This window comes from Diabrotica virgifera, chromosome 9, assembly GCF_917563875.1.
Source record: "Diabrotica virgifera virgifera chromosome 9, PGI_DIABVI_V3a".
NCBI lineage: Eukaryota > Metazoa > Arthropoda > Insecta > Coleoptera > Chrysomelidae > Diabrotica > Diabrotica virgifera.
Genome location: NC_065451.1, coordinates 225,135,719 through 225,152,081, shown reverse-complemented (window position 1 = coordinate 225,152,081; position 16,363 = coordinate 225,135,719). Strand labels below are relative to the sequence as shown.

General features: G+C 32.9%; 1 protein-coding gene across 1 annotated transcript in view; it reads right to left on the bottom strand.

Moving 5' to 3' along the window:
* LOC126890885 (SET and MYND domain-containing protein 4-like) overlaps positions 1–16,363 on the bottom strand; it is a 76,207-nt gene that overhangs the window by 34,741 nt on the left and 25,103 nt on the right. The gene's annotated exons all lie outside the window — the stretch shown is intronic.

Sequence of the window (16,363 nt, the reverse complement as noted above, 5' to 3'; positions counted from 1 at the left end):
CTGATCATTTTAGCAGTGGCTTAATATAATTTCATTAGTGACATCGTCAACACTGATGAACAAACACATCACATCACCACAGAGATGTACTACGCACAAAATGGCGACTCTGTACTTTTCAACTTCAAAGGCGGCATCTGGGAGTGTCCTTGCTGGTCTCGTTTATTATGCTGTGGTTCTGTGCAGTAATTTGAAAACTGATAGCACGCACAGTATATTCACGTCTATGCGTAATCTGGTTCAACTGTACCTCCTATGCATTCCTGCCAGATAACCAAAGTATGACCAAATTTGCACTGCAGAAATTATTGCTACAAGTCATACTTTACATGTCATAGTGGAACAAAACTTTCATAACGCCGCCGTATGAAAGCATGAATTGAATTGAACTAAGTTAGTTAGGATATCAAGATGTTTCAGAGTATTTTCTCTAATTTTTCTCAATATTCTTATCTCCGCCGTTTTCAATAGCCTCTTATGTTTTTTTTTCATCTATACGTCATTATTCACAATGACTATAAATTCTTGATTCCATCTCAGTTTTAAAATGTCATTTTCGCCATAGTTCATTTACTTTTTGTATCTGATCTCTTGCTTCTCTCCCCAGGTCTCCATATCTGAACAGTGTAACCCCAAGGTATTTTATTTCATTTAATCAAAAGTTGGTTCTTGACCGTTTTGGTTTTCTGGGTTGAAATCGCCATATTAAATCCTTTTGCCCTTGTGCTGAATCCATGTAGTCATTGTAAACTATCTTCATTTTGGTATATCAATATTACGTCGCCTGCATAAGAAGAGTATTTTGTTCTATATTCTGTGTCCTCTTCCTGTGTTGACACTTTTTATGACTTCATTCCTGGCTAAATTAAAGAGCATCTTTTTCTTCTTCATGTGCTCGGTTATCGAGCGTTGGCTATCAAATTGGCTATAGTAATTTTAATGACGGCAGCTCGGAAAAGGATCTGCAGAGGATCTGTTAAGCCATTCTCTCAGTTTTCTAAGCCATGACGTTCTTCTTCTACCTGGCCCTCTTCTTCCATCTACCTTGCATTGTATTATTAAATGAAGTATATTATATATCTCTGGATGTCGCGTAACATGGCCAAAATATTCAAATTGAAGAGCATAGGGTTTAATAAGTTTCTTTGTTTTATTCGGTTGCCTATGTCTATAAGTTTCGTACGTTTTCCATCAAGAAAACTTCTCTATTATACAAACAACAAACTGTATATTTGACTCTAATTCAAAGATTTATTTTATTAATCTGTTCACACTTCTTAAATCCATTTCTGTCTAGCCTAGCTAATGAGGCCATTTTCCATGTTTGCAAGAAGTGTATTAGAGAAAGTAGAAATTCAACATTCTAAAGCTTTAATGACTTGAGGAAATAAAAGAATCTACAATATTTTTTAAGATATGTATGTACTTAACAAATTTACTATCAGTTTGTGTATTTCCCTATGCAACGGTTCTCCTCCTAATTTTATGAGTTCGCTGTTTATGTTGTCTTTCCCGGGTGCTCTTCCGTTTTTGTTATTTTTAATTATCTCGATTACTTCTTCGAGTGTTGGCTCATTCGTTCCATTATTTTCCCACTCTTCCTCCATTTCTGTAATCTCTTCTGTTTGATTTTCTGCCAATAACTCCTTGAAGTGTTCCATCCAGACTTCCATATATGGTTGATCTTGTGTTACTATTTGCCCTTGTTTATTTTTAACTCCACTTACTTTTGGTTTGAAACCTCTATTCTGTTCTCTGATTTTTGTGTAGAATTTCTTGGTGTTTTGAGTCTTACTTTCCGCCTCAATTTCCTCTAACTGACGTTCCATGAATTTTCTCTGGAAACAAGAGAAAATCTGGAATTTTCTCTGGAACATCTGGAAAGAAGAGAAAATGCCAAAAGAATGGCAAACAGGGCAAATAATAACGATACATAAAAAAGGAAACCAACAAGAATGTCAAAATTACAGGGGAATAACATTACTGAGTACAGTATATAAGGTGTTGTCAACCATAATACAAAGAAGATTACAGGAAGCAACAGACAATAAGATAGGGCAATATCAATGTGGATTCAGGAAAGGAAAATCCACAATAGATGCGATATACATACTAAAACAAATAATGGAGAAGGCGAACAAATCTAACATAAACTTAGAAATACTTTTCGTAGATTTTAGACAAGCTTTTGATTCCATCAAACGAAAGCAACTATTGGAAATACTAAAAACGCTACAGGTACCTCTTAAATTAAGAAAACTTATAAAAATGACGATGAGTCATACCAGAGTGAGTGTGAAAACGCAAATAGGGGAAACAGAAGAGTTCGAAACAAACAAAGGAGTGAGGCAGGGTGATAGTTTGTCCACAACATTATTCAACATGGCAATAGAATATATTACCAGAAAAATGAACAAAGGAACACTCAGAAATAGAGGAGGTCAAATTGTAGCATATGCCGATGACGTCGTGATAATGGCAAAGAGAAGAGATATATTAACGCAAATGGTAGAGGAACTCATTCAAGAAGGAAAAACAGTGGGTTTGAGTATTAACGAAAACAAAACAAAAATGTTAAGATTAGGAAAAAAACCTACCAATAGTGAGGTCAAAGTGGGAAGATACAAATTTGAAGAAGTAAGTAAATATAAGTATCTAGGAGTCATGCTGTCAAATGATGGAACAAGAGAAAACGAAATAAAAGAGAAATCATTGGCAATAAATAGAGCATTCCAAGCCAACAAAAAAATGATAAAAAGCAAGATATTAACAAAATCAACAAAATTAAGGCTCTATGAAACATTAATTAGACCGACATTAATGTATGGAGCAGAAGTGATGACAATGACCAAGACAGACGAAGAAAATTTGAGAAGAACTGAGAGAAAAAAAATTCGGGCAATATTAGGACCAATAAAAACAGCAGAAGGTGAATACAGGAGTCGAAGAAATAATGAAATAAATGAGGAATTGAAGGGGCAAGATATAGTCAGGAGAATAAAGAGACAAAGATTGAGATGGCTTGGGCATGTATGGAGAGCAGGAGAAGAGGCGATAGTAAACATAGTAACAAAGTGGTCTCCGGCCGGTAGGAGACGAAGAGGAAGACCGAGGTCCAAATGGCTGGAAGAGGTGAAGCGAGATCTAGAGGACATGGGAATTAGAAATGCAGAAGAAAGAGCAAGAGACAGAAGGAGCTGGAACCGGATATGTAATGCAGTCTAAGAAAAGAAGAATGGAGGACTGATCCACCTCTAAAACATGGATCTAGAGAGCCTGTGAAGGCGGCGCTACCCCCACGGGGGTGTTTTAGCCACTATATATATATATATATATATATATATATATATATATATATATATATGTACTTAACAAATATGTATACTATTTCATATATAATCTGCAAGTAATTTAATCACTACCTCAAAACTACACAAAAAAATTTACCTACAAAGATTATTTTTTAATTTTATTTTTATTAAATTAATAAATAGCGACATAATATACATTTATGACAAACATAAACATTTACCTTGTTAATTAATCAACTACTACTGTACATCAGAATAATTATTATTTAAAAAAAAATAATTTAGAGAAATAAGCAGGGCCGCGCCGTCCACGTGTGCAATGTGTGCGACGCACACAGGCGCCAGCAATTAAGGGGCGCCACTATAGTAGTTACAAATATTTTACACGTGCCAAATTTACCCATTTACCGACCTTGCCACAAATGACGAATCGACAAGATTTGAAAATCGTTATTTTGGGTTCGCTAAGTCGGGACAGCATTACTGTATTATTGTTTGTTTTAACTTGTAAGTTTTTGGATCCCTGCATAAGTAAATCTCAGATCCAATAATCAGTCAGTACCGGCGCTAGGGTATAAGGCGCACTATCGCAAAACTAGCAAAAATAGGCGCCCTTCGGTTTTTTAAATTAGTGTTTTGTACCATCTAATGTTTATTTTGCGAAATATCGCGGGATTTGTGTTTAAAATTTTAAATTTACCCCCCACCCCTCTCCGTGGGGGGTGATGTTTGGTATCATTCGATAGATTTTTGAAAAATATTGAACACGTATTTTTTAGTTTTTCGATCTAACGTTCATTTCGCGAAATATTCGCTTTTCTTTTGTGAAACTTTTTAACTCGCCCATCTTACGCCTCGCTCAAATCGTCAGATTTTTTAAATATACACTCTTTTGCATATACTTAACTTACTTTTTATCTTAATCTGACAATTTCGAGTACTTTGAAGGATATATTTTGTTTTCGGGCCCGCCTTAACGAAATCCCCTGTGTTAAGAGCCAATATATGGTAGAGGTACATCTGCAGGGCACCAGGTTTCTCCCCATATGATAATCTGACGCGCTCGAGTAACTGCAAAAATCCAAGCTTAGGCTCCCCTACCATTATTAGTATTACTCAATTATTTTTAAATCTTTTCTTTTTTATGTAAAGTATAATCATCAGTGGGTAGGCTGTAGTTACAGTACATGAAATTTAAGATTTAAAATGGAAAAACCTTTAACAAGCGTAACCTTTCAAAAAAATACTTTTGCATTATGTTTTTGAGGGAAGTGACAGGCTGACACCATGTGTTGTTATTGACCATGGCCTAGATATGCGGCTTTTTAAAAGAAAATCATAAAAAATCGAAAGGTTTTTATTTGAACTGTTCTTTCTATGATAAACCAAAGTTCATCTTTTATTATTGGAACCCTTAGGTACCGAGAATTAAGACTAAGAAATACTTTATTACTGTTCGAAATTCACAACGAATATTATTGTTGATTTATTTTTTCCTGTTAATGTTAATAGGTATCTTGAATGTACTAATCCGGTTAGTGGTTAGTTGTTTTAAGTGAAACTCTTCATTCAATTTAAATATAATAACATATTATATTAGATTTATTACATCGTTGACTATGGTACATATAACATTGATTTGATTAATTCATTGTAAAACATTTTTTTTAATGGCATGGACTTTTAGGTCTGTATCCCGCGTATGAAAAAAACGTTGATTAATAGCAAGCTGACAATTTGTTAATAGCTTAAGGGTGTCCAGTCGGATAAACTTTGATATATGGGAACACTGGAACAGGGGACGTTTTAATTGTGGAACTGGTTAAAAATTTGGAACGGTCAGACCACGAAAACGGCACATGTATTTTGTCCGACAGGACAGACTTAAACTCTCCGAACAGAGATTAAACTCTCATGCAAAAATCAGACTGCTATTTATCACCAAATGGGCTTTGTAATGAGTGGAACATGTAGAATATGTCAAATGACAGGAATTATGACAGGTGATAAATAGCAGTCTGATTTTTGCATGAGAGTTTAATCTCTGTTCGGAGAGTTTAAGTCTGTTCTGTCGGACAAAATAAATGTGCCGTTTTCGTGTTCTGACCGTTCCAAACTTTTAACCTGTTCCACAATTAAAACTGCCCTTGTTACAGTGTTCCCATATATCAAAGTTTATCCGACTAGACACCCTTAAGCTATTAACAAATTTTCAGCTTGCTATTAATCAACTTTTTTTTCATACGCGGGATCCAGACCTATTTATGTCAATTAGCCAGTCACAACATGAGATACTTAGTGTCATGTGTAGTGTGTGTGTTGAGTAAGTGTCTTGTTACTTTGCAAAGTCGACGTCTTGTATCCGAATGTCTGCGGTCCCTCCGGTGAGATTGTAAAACATATCTAATAACATTAATAACAAACACAGTGACGTTATAGTTATTAAGTTAGGGTATTATAAGGATAATAACGCTTGAGGTCAATGGTGTATAGACCGAGGGCCTTCGGCCCGAGGTATATAGGTACGTTGACCGAAAGCGTTATTATTATAATACCCGTGGTGCCTTCAACGTTTAATGTCCGACTAAATTATTCTTTATATGCAAAAAATTTGAATGAATTTTGAATTAATTAGTTTTCAAATAAGTACATTTTGTAGTTGTAATTGTGGTAACCATAGTTTTACTTAGAGTTTTATTTGTCAACTTGACAGTATTTAACTCGTTATTTAAATTTAATAGGCCCTAGGGCGTTATTTTTCAATAACACGCCCTTGGGCGTTATATCGTACTTAATAGACTTCGAAATAATGTCATTATTTGTCAAATAATAGACCAGTCGGACATTAAAGTGTTTAAAATAATTTCGGCATATACAGTGCGCTGTAATAAGTGTTACCCCCTTATTAACTTATTTATTTTTAGCACATAAGCAAAACTCTCGGACAGCTCGATTTTTAAAATTTTCATAGTATATTATACCATCAATGTTTCGAACTTTACGCGATCCCTCTTCAGGTGACAGGCACAAATTTGATGATTAATTATTTATATGGGAAATAAGCCACAATTAAAATGAAAAAAATAATTTTATTAACGTTTCGACGCCCAAATCGGGTGCCGTTGTCAAAATACAAAATATTACTAAAATAAACAAAAGTGTTGTTGCTAAGCAAAAAAATTCTTCTAATAATTTATTTAATCTCACTCATTTATATTGGCAATTCAGACATATTATATTATACATTTTAAAGTAGAAGACTTTAAAATGGTATTGCCAATATTTATGAGTTGCGTTCCTGGGACGACTTACTGAAAGATAGTTCATTCGATTACATGAAATCAACCCCAACTCAAGAATATCCGTCACAAAAAATTATAGCATGTGATCTGTCTTTAAAAAGACAACCAAATGCAACGACAGTAAAATTCTCGCGTTAGAGACTTCATAGTAAATCACAAGGGAAAACCAGGAAAAAAATTTTTTTTTTTTTTTAAATAAAAAAACAAAATTATCACAAATTTGATTTTTTTTAGATGAGAAAGTGCATCATGTGACGCCTCATTTAAAAGCTTTTGAAGTACTGTTTACAAAAATGTATAATACTTTAATCCATTTTAAGACCGTAGGCGCAAAATTTCTTTCGAATTATTTTTAAACGCATTAAATTTTTGCGAATCCTGAGAAAACTAAGTATTTTTGAAAAGTTTAAACGCAGAATGAAATATTACAGTATTATCGAGGGTCAAAAGTCCCTGAGAATAGTAATAGTATAATAATAGGAATAGTAATAATAAAAATAATAGGAATAGTAATGGTGTAGAGCTCAAAGTACATCCAAATGGCGTGGTTATAACCCCCAACCCCCCCCTGGTTACACCTATGTTTTTGGGCGCCATTAAATATTTTGCACACAGGCGCTACCATCTGCTGGCGCGGCATTGGAAATAAGAACGTAAAGAAACACATATAATTCTTTCAAACAATTAATTTTGGTCTACTCTAAACGAACAAATAGAGGTATGGTTTTCTTACTACAAAAATACTCTTACGTCATTCAAGATTTCTGACGTCAGAATCCCACAGCGCCTGCCAAAACATTAGAATAGTACATAAATGTGTCAAGTTGACATTTGGAAAATACCTCACATGTATTTACTATTCTAACGTTTTGGCAACGCTGTGGGGTTCTGACGTCAGAAATCTTGAATGACGTAAGAGTATTTTTGTAGTAAAAAAACCATAATATGTAGATTTTTTTGCTTAAGTTAGATATTAGCGACAACTTGACTCACACCAACTTTAAAAATGTATAAATATGTTTCTACGATTGTTTACAATGTTCCAGAAGAATCAGAACAGCGATACATAGCTAATAACTGCTTACCGTAACTTGTGTTCAAAATATTTTAGTCACCAAGTGTGCAGCCGTATTTACCAACGATTTTTAAACAATTACTAAATACACTGTAGGTAGATATTCACATATCCAAACAATTCCTGCACGCAAAGCTTGGAAAGGAAACATAAAGCTAATGAAGATTATAATATAAAAAATAATACACTTTTCGACAGTGTCCATGTCTCTGATCCATATATGAGGACCGACTTTATCAGGGTTTTGTATATTTTGCATTTGGTTTTTCTCGTGATGTTGTTAGATCTTAGATGTTTAATTAGTCTATTATACTACATTCGCTCTCGCGAGATTTTTTTTGACACTGACGTTAGTAATTTCTTTTTTGAAAAATTCAGTTGTCAGAAGTGACTGGAAATTACTACAAAACCAACGCACCTGCTCATATCCAATATTATTAATAGTAAACAGACATAAAAATAACATAAACCTTACGCCAATCAATAATTATTTATTTAAACCATTATAATGTATTGATAGCAAATGAGAAAATTATTTATTGTACAAAATAAAAATATTTTGTAGAAATAAACTTCACAAAATTTTATGAGATTAGTAGACACTCCCACTATTTCTAATAATTCTTCTTTTTTTAATGAAAGATTAAGTTGATTTGAGTTGATTTTAGCAGTTAACAGTGTGAGGTAGGAATTTTTGTGTTGTAGGTTTCCTATTCCGAATGTCTCAAAAAAAATCTCGCGAGAGCGAATATAGTATATATGTTTTATTAGCAATATGGATTCTTCTCTTAACTTCTTCACTGACATTGTTATCTGCGGTAACTAGTGAACCTAGATAATGTAAAAAAATTTACGCTTTCGATGTTATAGTCTCCTATTGTCAGATTCTGTAGGTTTCTTTGGCCTTAGTATGGTATAACTAGACCCAAACCCAGACATCCAAAGTGAAAGTTATCCTCCAACACCAAATTGTTCTATATGGTCCACATAATGTTCAGAAAAAAATCACACCATTTTGATCGTCGGTTTGGGGGGTGAGGGGGGAAAATCGGTAAATTCGTAGTTTTTTACGATTTTCGTCATTATTTCTAAACCTATGCGGTTTAGCATGAACAACCTTCTATACAAAAATGTTCTACATTAAATTTGAAATAAAAAAGGCCCTATACATAATCCTTCTAAAATGAACGGTTCCAAAGTTACGGAGGTAGTATAGTATAATTGATCCAAAAAAGGCCTAATCCAGACATCCAAAGTAAAAGTTTTCCTCCATCACCAAATTGTTCTATATGGTCCACATATGGTTAAGTAAAAAAGTTACACCATTTTGAGCGTCCGGTTCGGGGGGAGAAGTCGGTAAATTAGTAGTTTTTTTACGTTTTTTGTCAATATTTCTAAAACTATGCTTTGGCGTAAACAATGTTCTATACAAAAATGTTCTACATGAAATTTAAAACAAAAAAGGTCCTATACATAATTATTATAAAATCAACGGTTCCAGAGTTACGCAGGGTGAAAATTGGAGGTTTTCGATACTTTTTATATTATTTGGGCAATGGACCGTGATAGTGTGACGTCAAAACGTCAAAATTTTTCCAAACACGTTGTGTCTAGGTATACACTAACGTGTACGCAAATAAAAAAGTTAGGTAGAATTAAACGTCATAACAAATATTTTTCTATCAAACAAACACTAAACATATCAAAATAGCGTGTATACTACATTCGCTCTCGCGAGATTTTTTTTGAGACATTCGGAATAGGAAACGTACAACACAAAAATTCCTACCTCACACTATTAACTGCTAAAATCAACTCAAATCAACTTAATCTTTCATTAAAAAAAGAAGAATTATTAGAAATAGTGGGAGTGTCTACTAATCTCATAAAATTTTGTGAAGTTTATTTCTACAAAATATTTTTATTTTGTACAATAAATAATTTTCTCATTTGCTATCAATACATAATAATGGTTTAAATAAATAAATATTGATTGGCGTAAGGTTTATGTTATTTTTATGTCTGTTTACTATTAATAATATTGGATATGAGCAGGTGCGTTGGTTTTGTAGTAATTTCCAGTCACTTCTGACAACTGAATTTTTCAAAAAAGAAATTACTAACGTCAGTGTCAAAAAAAATCTCGCGAGAGCGAATGTAGTATATCAAAATATACAGTCACTGCCCACGCTAAATAGTCACTAGCTTGATGAAGTTTAACTTTTTTATTTGCGTACATTTTAGCGTGTACCTAGACACAACGTGTTTGGAAAACTTTTTTTGACGTTTTGACGTCACGACTATCACGGTCCATTGATAATGATTTTGGGTGCTGAGGTTGACGTTTCTTCAAGGGCTTATCACCAATTCACCAATTATACCATCGGCCACTGAAATAGCAAATTTTATTTACAAAACACAATCATGTTAAAGAAAATTTCTTTGGTCAGTAATAATATTATAAATTGCCCAAAACATATAAATAGTATCGAAAACCTCCACTTTTCACCCTCCGTAAATCTGGAACCGTTGATTTTATAACAATTATGTATAGGACCTTTTTTGTTTTAAATTTTATGTAGAACATTTTTGTATACATTGTTTACGCTAAAGCATAGTTTTAGAAATATTGACAAAAAACGTAAAAAAACTACTAATTTACCGACTTCTTCCCCCGAACCGGACGCTCAAAATGGTGTAACTTTTTACTGAACAATATGTGGACCATATAGAACAATTTGGTGTTGGAGGAAAACTTTTACTTTGGATCTTTGGGTTCGGCCTTTTTTTGGACCAATTATACTACACTACCTCCGTAACTTTGGAACCGTTCATTTTAGAAGGATTATGCATAGGGCCTTTTTTATTTCAAATTTAATGTAGAACATTTTTGTATAGAAGGTTGTTCATGCTAAACGGCATAGTTTGAGAAATATTGACGAAAAACGTAAAAAACTACGAATCTACCGATTTCTTCCCCCTCTCCCCCCAAACCCGACGCCCAAAATGGTGTGACTTTTTTCTGAACGTTATGTGGACCATATAGAACAATTTGGTGTTGGAGAATAACTTTCACTTTGTTAACTTAGTTAACGTGTGGGCTTAATGGTTTTGATACCAATATGGAACTATGTAAGTATTATAATAAAAATCTCCCACTAAAAACACAGATTTCGGTTACTAGTTCTCCATCTATTTAACAAATAATTTCATAGTAGATTACATACCACTCATAAAGTGTATGATCGACAAGACGTCAATGTCCAACAGGATATTACAATCAGGTTACAATCAAGTATTTGCTGACTTATGGTCAAAATCACAAATTACACTTTACACTCAACGATATGGACTCAATATAAACGTAAAGAAGACTAAGCTCATGATAATTAGCAAGAAAAAATTCGATAGTTTCCACCACATAATCCAAAATAAAAATATCGCCTGGTTATCACAGACTAAAAACTGATGCAATGGAAGGGAAAAAAGAAGTTTGCAATTATTTGGAAAGATTGTATCAACCTCTAAATAATTCATAAAGATTTTTAATGTTCTATAATTATTTATCAACATTGTAAATACACACGTAAACATTAACACAATATCCAAACAGTCCTTGTCTTGTCAAAACAAACTACAACAAATATGTTCCACCAAGTTTTAACATCGTAACATCAAAATTCCTGTTGCCATAAACATCATGAATTAAATATATACAACTAAATAGTTGACTGGCTTACGACTAGTTAATTACAAAATAATTAATGTTGTAACAAAATGTAAAGAAATAAATATACAGTGATAGCATGTTCAAAAACGGCACACCTCTTATCACGGAAAAGGAGATTTCAATATACCTACATATGCACGCAACAAAACATAAAGCGAGGAACAGATAGTAGTACATTTACAATTAAAAATATTCACTATTTGTTTATTTATATAAGTTATAGTAATAATTGTCAGTTGATACACAAAGAAACAAAGAAAACTTTATTTTGACCCTGTCAAATGCCTTTTTAAGGTCCACGAAACATAAATCGGCATTTATGTTCCATTGACCTTAAATAGGCATTTGACAGGGTGGAATTAAAGGACGCCATCCATTTATTGTACGAAAGAGAGGTACCTCTAGAAATAAGTAAAACGACTGAAAATATCCACCAGAACAACACAATAAAAGTAAAATTAGAAGAACTAACTGACCCAATTGAAGCTGAAAATGGGATAAGACAGGGGGATTCTCTGAGTCTTATACTGTTCAACGTGATCATGGATGAAATAATAAAAAAAAGGAAGAACTAAAAAAGGATATGTACTTACCAAATGGGAGAAAAACAACTTAAAACTTAAAAATAAACAATGTATAAACATTTTCAATTTCTTTGCAACACTAAAATGCAGCAGCTGCATAATACTCTGGTTAAATCGGAGAGTGCAGGAAGAGTCTATACCGGTTTCGGAGGTCTTTTCCCCCTCATCAGTAGTCCCATATCCTCTTCTCTCCGATTTCCCCAGGCATCATACTTTGGGCCTTTCCGAATTGCAAAGAAAGAAATGTCACGGATGTACTAGAGCCATCTACCGAAAAACAAAGTAAGTTATCAATAGAAGTAGCACAGAAAACGACAATAAATATCGTTCCCATACCACCAGATTGACAACAGGTGGAATACTTTCTTTGGTTACACCTCCTGAGATTTTCAAAATTTATAAATCAAACAGGATGCCGAGGAAATTAAGATGAGACAATTTTAAATAATCGGAATTAGAATAAAAAATCGGAGAATTAGAATAATTCGAATAAGAAATCGGAGAGAAGAGGATATGGGACTTCTGATGAGGGGGAAAATACCTCCGAAACCGGTATAGACTCTTCCTGTACTCTCCGATTTAACCAGAGTATTATGCAGCTGCTGCATTTTCGTGTTGCAAAAAAATTGAAAATGTTTATACATTTTTAATTCATTTGCTCTTTTGTTTGAGTATTAAGGAATCTTTCTTGTTGGAGCTTTTACCACGCTGAGCAGATGAGTTGTGAATTATTTAAAATTCTTTCATCTTAATTTCCTCGGCATCCTGTATGATTTATAAATTTTGAAAATCTCAGGAGGTGTAACCAAAGAAAGTATTCCACCTGCTTAGCACATAACTTACTTTGTTTTTCGGTAGATGGCTCTAGTTCATCCGTGACATTTCTTTCTTTGCAACTCAGGAAGGCCCAAAGTATGATACCTGAGGAAATCGGAGAGAAGAGGATATGGGACTACTGATGAGGGGGAAAAGACCTCCGAAACCGGTATAGACTCTTCCTGCACTCTCCGATTTAACCAGAGTATTATGCAGCTGCTGCATTTTCGTGTTGCAAAGAAATTGAAAATGTTTATACATTTTTAAAAAAGAATACTTACCAAATGGGAGAAAAACAACTTTATGCAGACAAACTATCAAAAACCAGAAAAATGATCACAGGAATATTTGCTGAGGATATCGTATTACTAACGTCGCATCATTATCTCACAAACTTCAAACATCTTTCCACAAATGAAGAATAACAATTAAGAATCAAAAACTCTCAAGGAGTAAAATCCAAAACAGTCCAACAGACTTTCTTGGTGGTAGATGCTACCTGATACATCTCAAACCAAACGCTTTAGAAAGATTTGAACACGAATCATCTTATATGAAGGACCATCTAATTCTTGAACCACACTTGTCAATAGAAGCTTGAAGATACTCTGGCCAGCCTATGAAGGTAACGAAAAGAAACTGTTGATGGGCAAGACACATTAAACTGTAGAATTATATAGTTTCGATTGCTGATAAATGTACAGGGTGTCCCAGACTTGTTTAGCCACGCTATATCTCTTAAACGAATAGAGATTTTCGAATGGGACAAAAAGTGGTCTATTCTACTTGTAATACACTTTAATATGACGTAAAAAAAATCATCCTTTAAATATTCATCCCTTAGTTACAACCCCTTACTTTAATTTTTTTAATAGCACCCTGTATTTTTTTTTATAGTTTTGGATGGTGTCTTCTGTCGTCTATTCAACACATTTTTTGAAAATAAAATCGGTTCGTAAATAACCAAGAAAATATCAGTTTAGTTTTGTTAATTATGTGTCCCAGACTAATTTATCCAGGCTATATTTCTTAAACGTATAGAGATTTTCGAATAGGACAAAAATTGATCTATTAAAGTTGTAATACACTTTAATATGGCGTAGAAAAAAAATTATCCCCTAAATATTCATCCCTTAGTTACAACCCCTAACTTTATTTTTTTAATAGCACCCTGTAAGTTAGGGATGAATATTTAGGGGATGAATTTTTCCTACGCCACATGAAAGTGTATTACAAATGGAATAGATCAGTTTTTGTCCCATTCGAAAATCTCTATCGTTTAAGAAATATAGCCTGGACAAATTAGTCTGGGACACACAATTAACAAAAATAAACTGATAGTTTCTTGGTTATTTACGAACCGATTTTATTTGCAAAACATGTGTTGAATAGACGATAAAATACCACATCCAAAACTATAAAAAAATATACAGGGTGCTATTAAAAAAATTAAAGTTAGGGGTTGTAACTAAGGGATGAATATTTAGGGGATGATTTTTTTGTACGCCATATTAAAGTGTATTACAAGTAGAATATATCACTTTTTGTCCATTCGAAAATCTCTATTCGTTTAAGAGATATAGGGTGGCTAAATTAGTCTGCGACACCCTGTATATCATTTAAAAAAAATTTATAGCAAAGAAAAATCAACCTATCTTAACAAAATAAAATTTTGTTTGACAGCTGACAATTAAGCGTACCTTGTATAAATAAAATATGTGCATTTCTATAAAATTATTTTTGAAGTTATACTTCTTTACCGGCGATAGAGGGTAAATTTTTATATGGTAAAACCTAGCGACCGGGCGCATGCGCATTATAACTTTGTTCTGATTGGATGTTCAAATGACATGTCAAAAATTATTCAATATGGCGGCTGTGGCACAGCTGTAGTTCGATTATTTATGGTTGTTGCGTTTTAAAATTTGTGTGAAAAGAAACAACAAACAAAAGTTAGTTAATAGTTATACTGCCTTTGTAAATAGTAAAGGAAAACTCATTCTAATTTGGTAAGTAGTTTTTATTATAATCATATTGTAATTATACATTTGGATTAGGTTGAAATACATACATTTATTTTCTCAAGAATGCGGATTTTAGAGAGAAATCCCAAATTAGGTTCGATTTTTATTTTTAAATTATGATTTTTTGGCGTAGATTTATTTATCTAGTAATCTAGTCTAGTAGGTATGTAATGCTTTGATTTACATACTTAATTTGATTACCAACAAAAGTTCTACAAATCTTCATCTAATATATTGTTTTCTTACTGTTTTGTTATATTTTTATATTTTCTTCCACAAAATTTAAACTACATAATTTAATTTTCAAAACAACTGTCAAACAGTAAAACGTTCAGTTACCGTATTTTTCCACATGATAAATAATGTGAGATTGAACGAGTGAGTCTACGCTTCGATTACGAATCAAAGCGCCACGAAATTCACGGGTTCAATTCCCGATGCAAGTTTTATTTTTTTATTTTTTTATGCATGTTATGATTGTAAGTATATTTGTTATATAATTTTTTTTTTCAGAAAATGCGTATTTAAAATTTTTGCCAACAATTATTATCGTTCAGAAATCATTTTTTCTTTGTGGCATTTTTCATTGTGTTTGTGTGCGTTTTATTCTTTTATTTTTTTTAAATTTTTGGTATTGTCTTAAAAATCAGATAATATGTAGTAGAAGTATAACTTCTTACGTGCGTACAAAGTACACACACATTCTTGTTAAATAACCTGTAACAACTCTACTCTTGCTTGAGTCTTGAGTCAGAGTAGAGATCAACCCATACTAATAAAAGACCAATAAGTTGGCAGCAATGATCAATACTAGCTGATGATTATAGATCCTTGCTTCCTTACTTAAATCACAAAAAAGGAACCTACCACATAAAACAGATAATACTGGAGAGTACTTCAAACTTACTTTGAACCATTTCACCATCCTTGAACAATATTTTTGCTGGATCTAGAATTTCGTTAAAACACGAAATCTTCAAATATTTCAGATACCAAGTAATAAAAGCAATAAAAAAGAAGAAAATTAGTTGCGAATTGTAACAATCAGGAAAGGTAAGTATTCTTTTTCTCATAGACATCTTTCAGTTCGTCACAGTTTTTCGATTTCTTTCTAACGCATTAAATTGTATGTGACAGAAAAAAAGGCAAGTCTGTGATTAGAGACATTTATAACATTTATTCTAGTTGTCGATAGATGTCGCTATAATAAAAAAAAATTATTTACGAATTATATAATATATCTACGAATATAAACTGTACAATTTATAAGACTATACAAATCAAAGAAAATAGCTGCAATAAACACAATTGATTTGTTTTATGCCAAATTGCAAATAAAATTTGACAACTGTCAGATTTAACTAAAATGTCATGTTAGAATAAATGTTATAAATGTATATTATCACGGACTTACCTTTTTTTCTATCATTTGTGACGCGCTGAAAAATGCTCATGAAAAGAAGCAGAGCAAACTGTGATGGATTCAACGGTTACTTAATGGAAGTTCATCTGTCATTACAC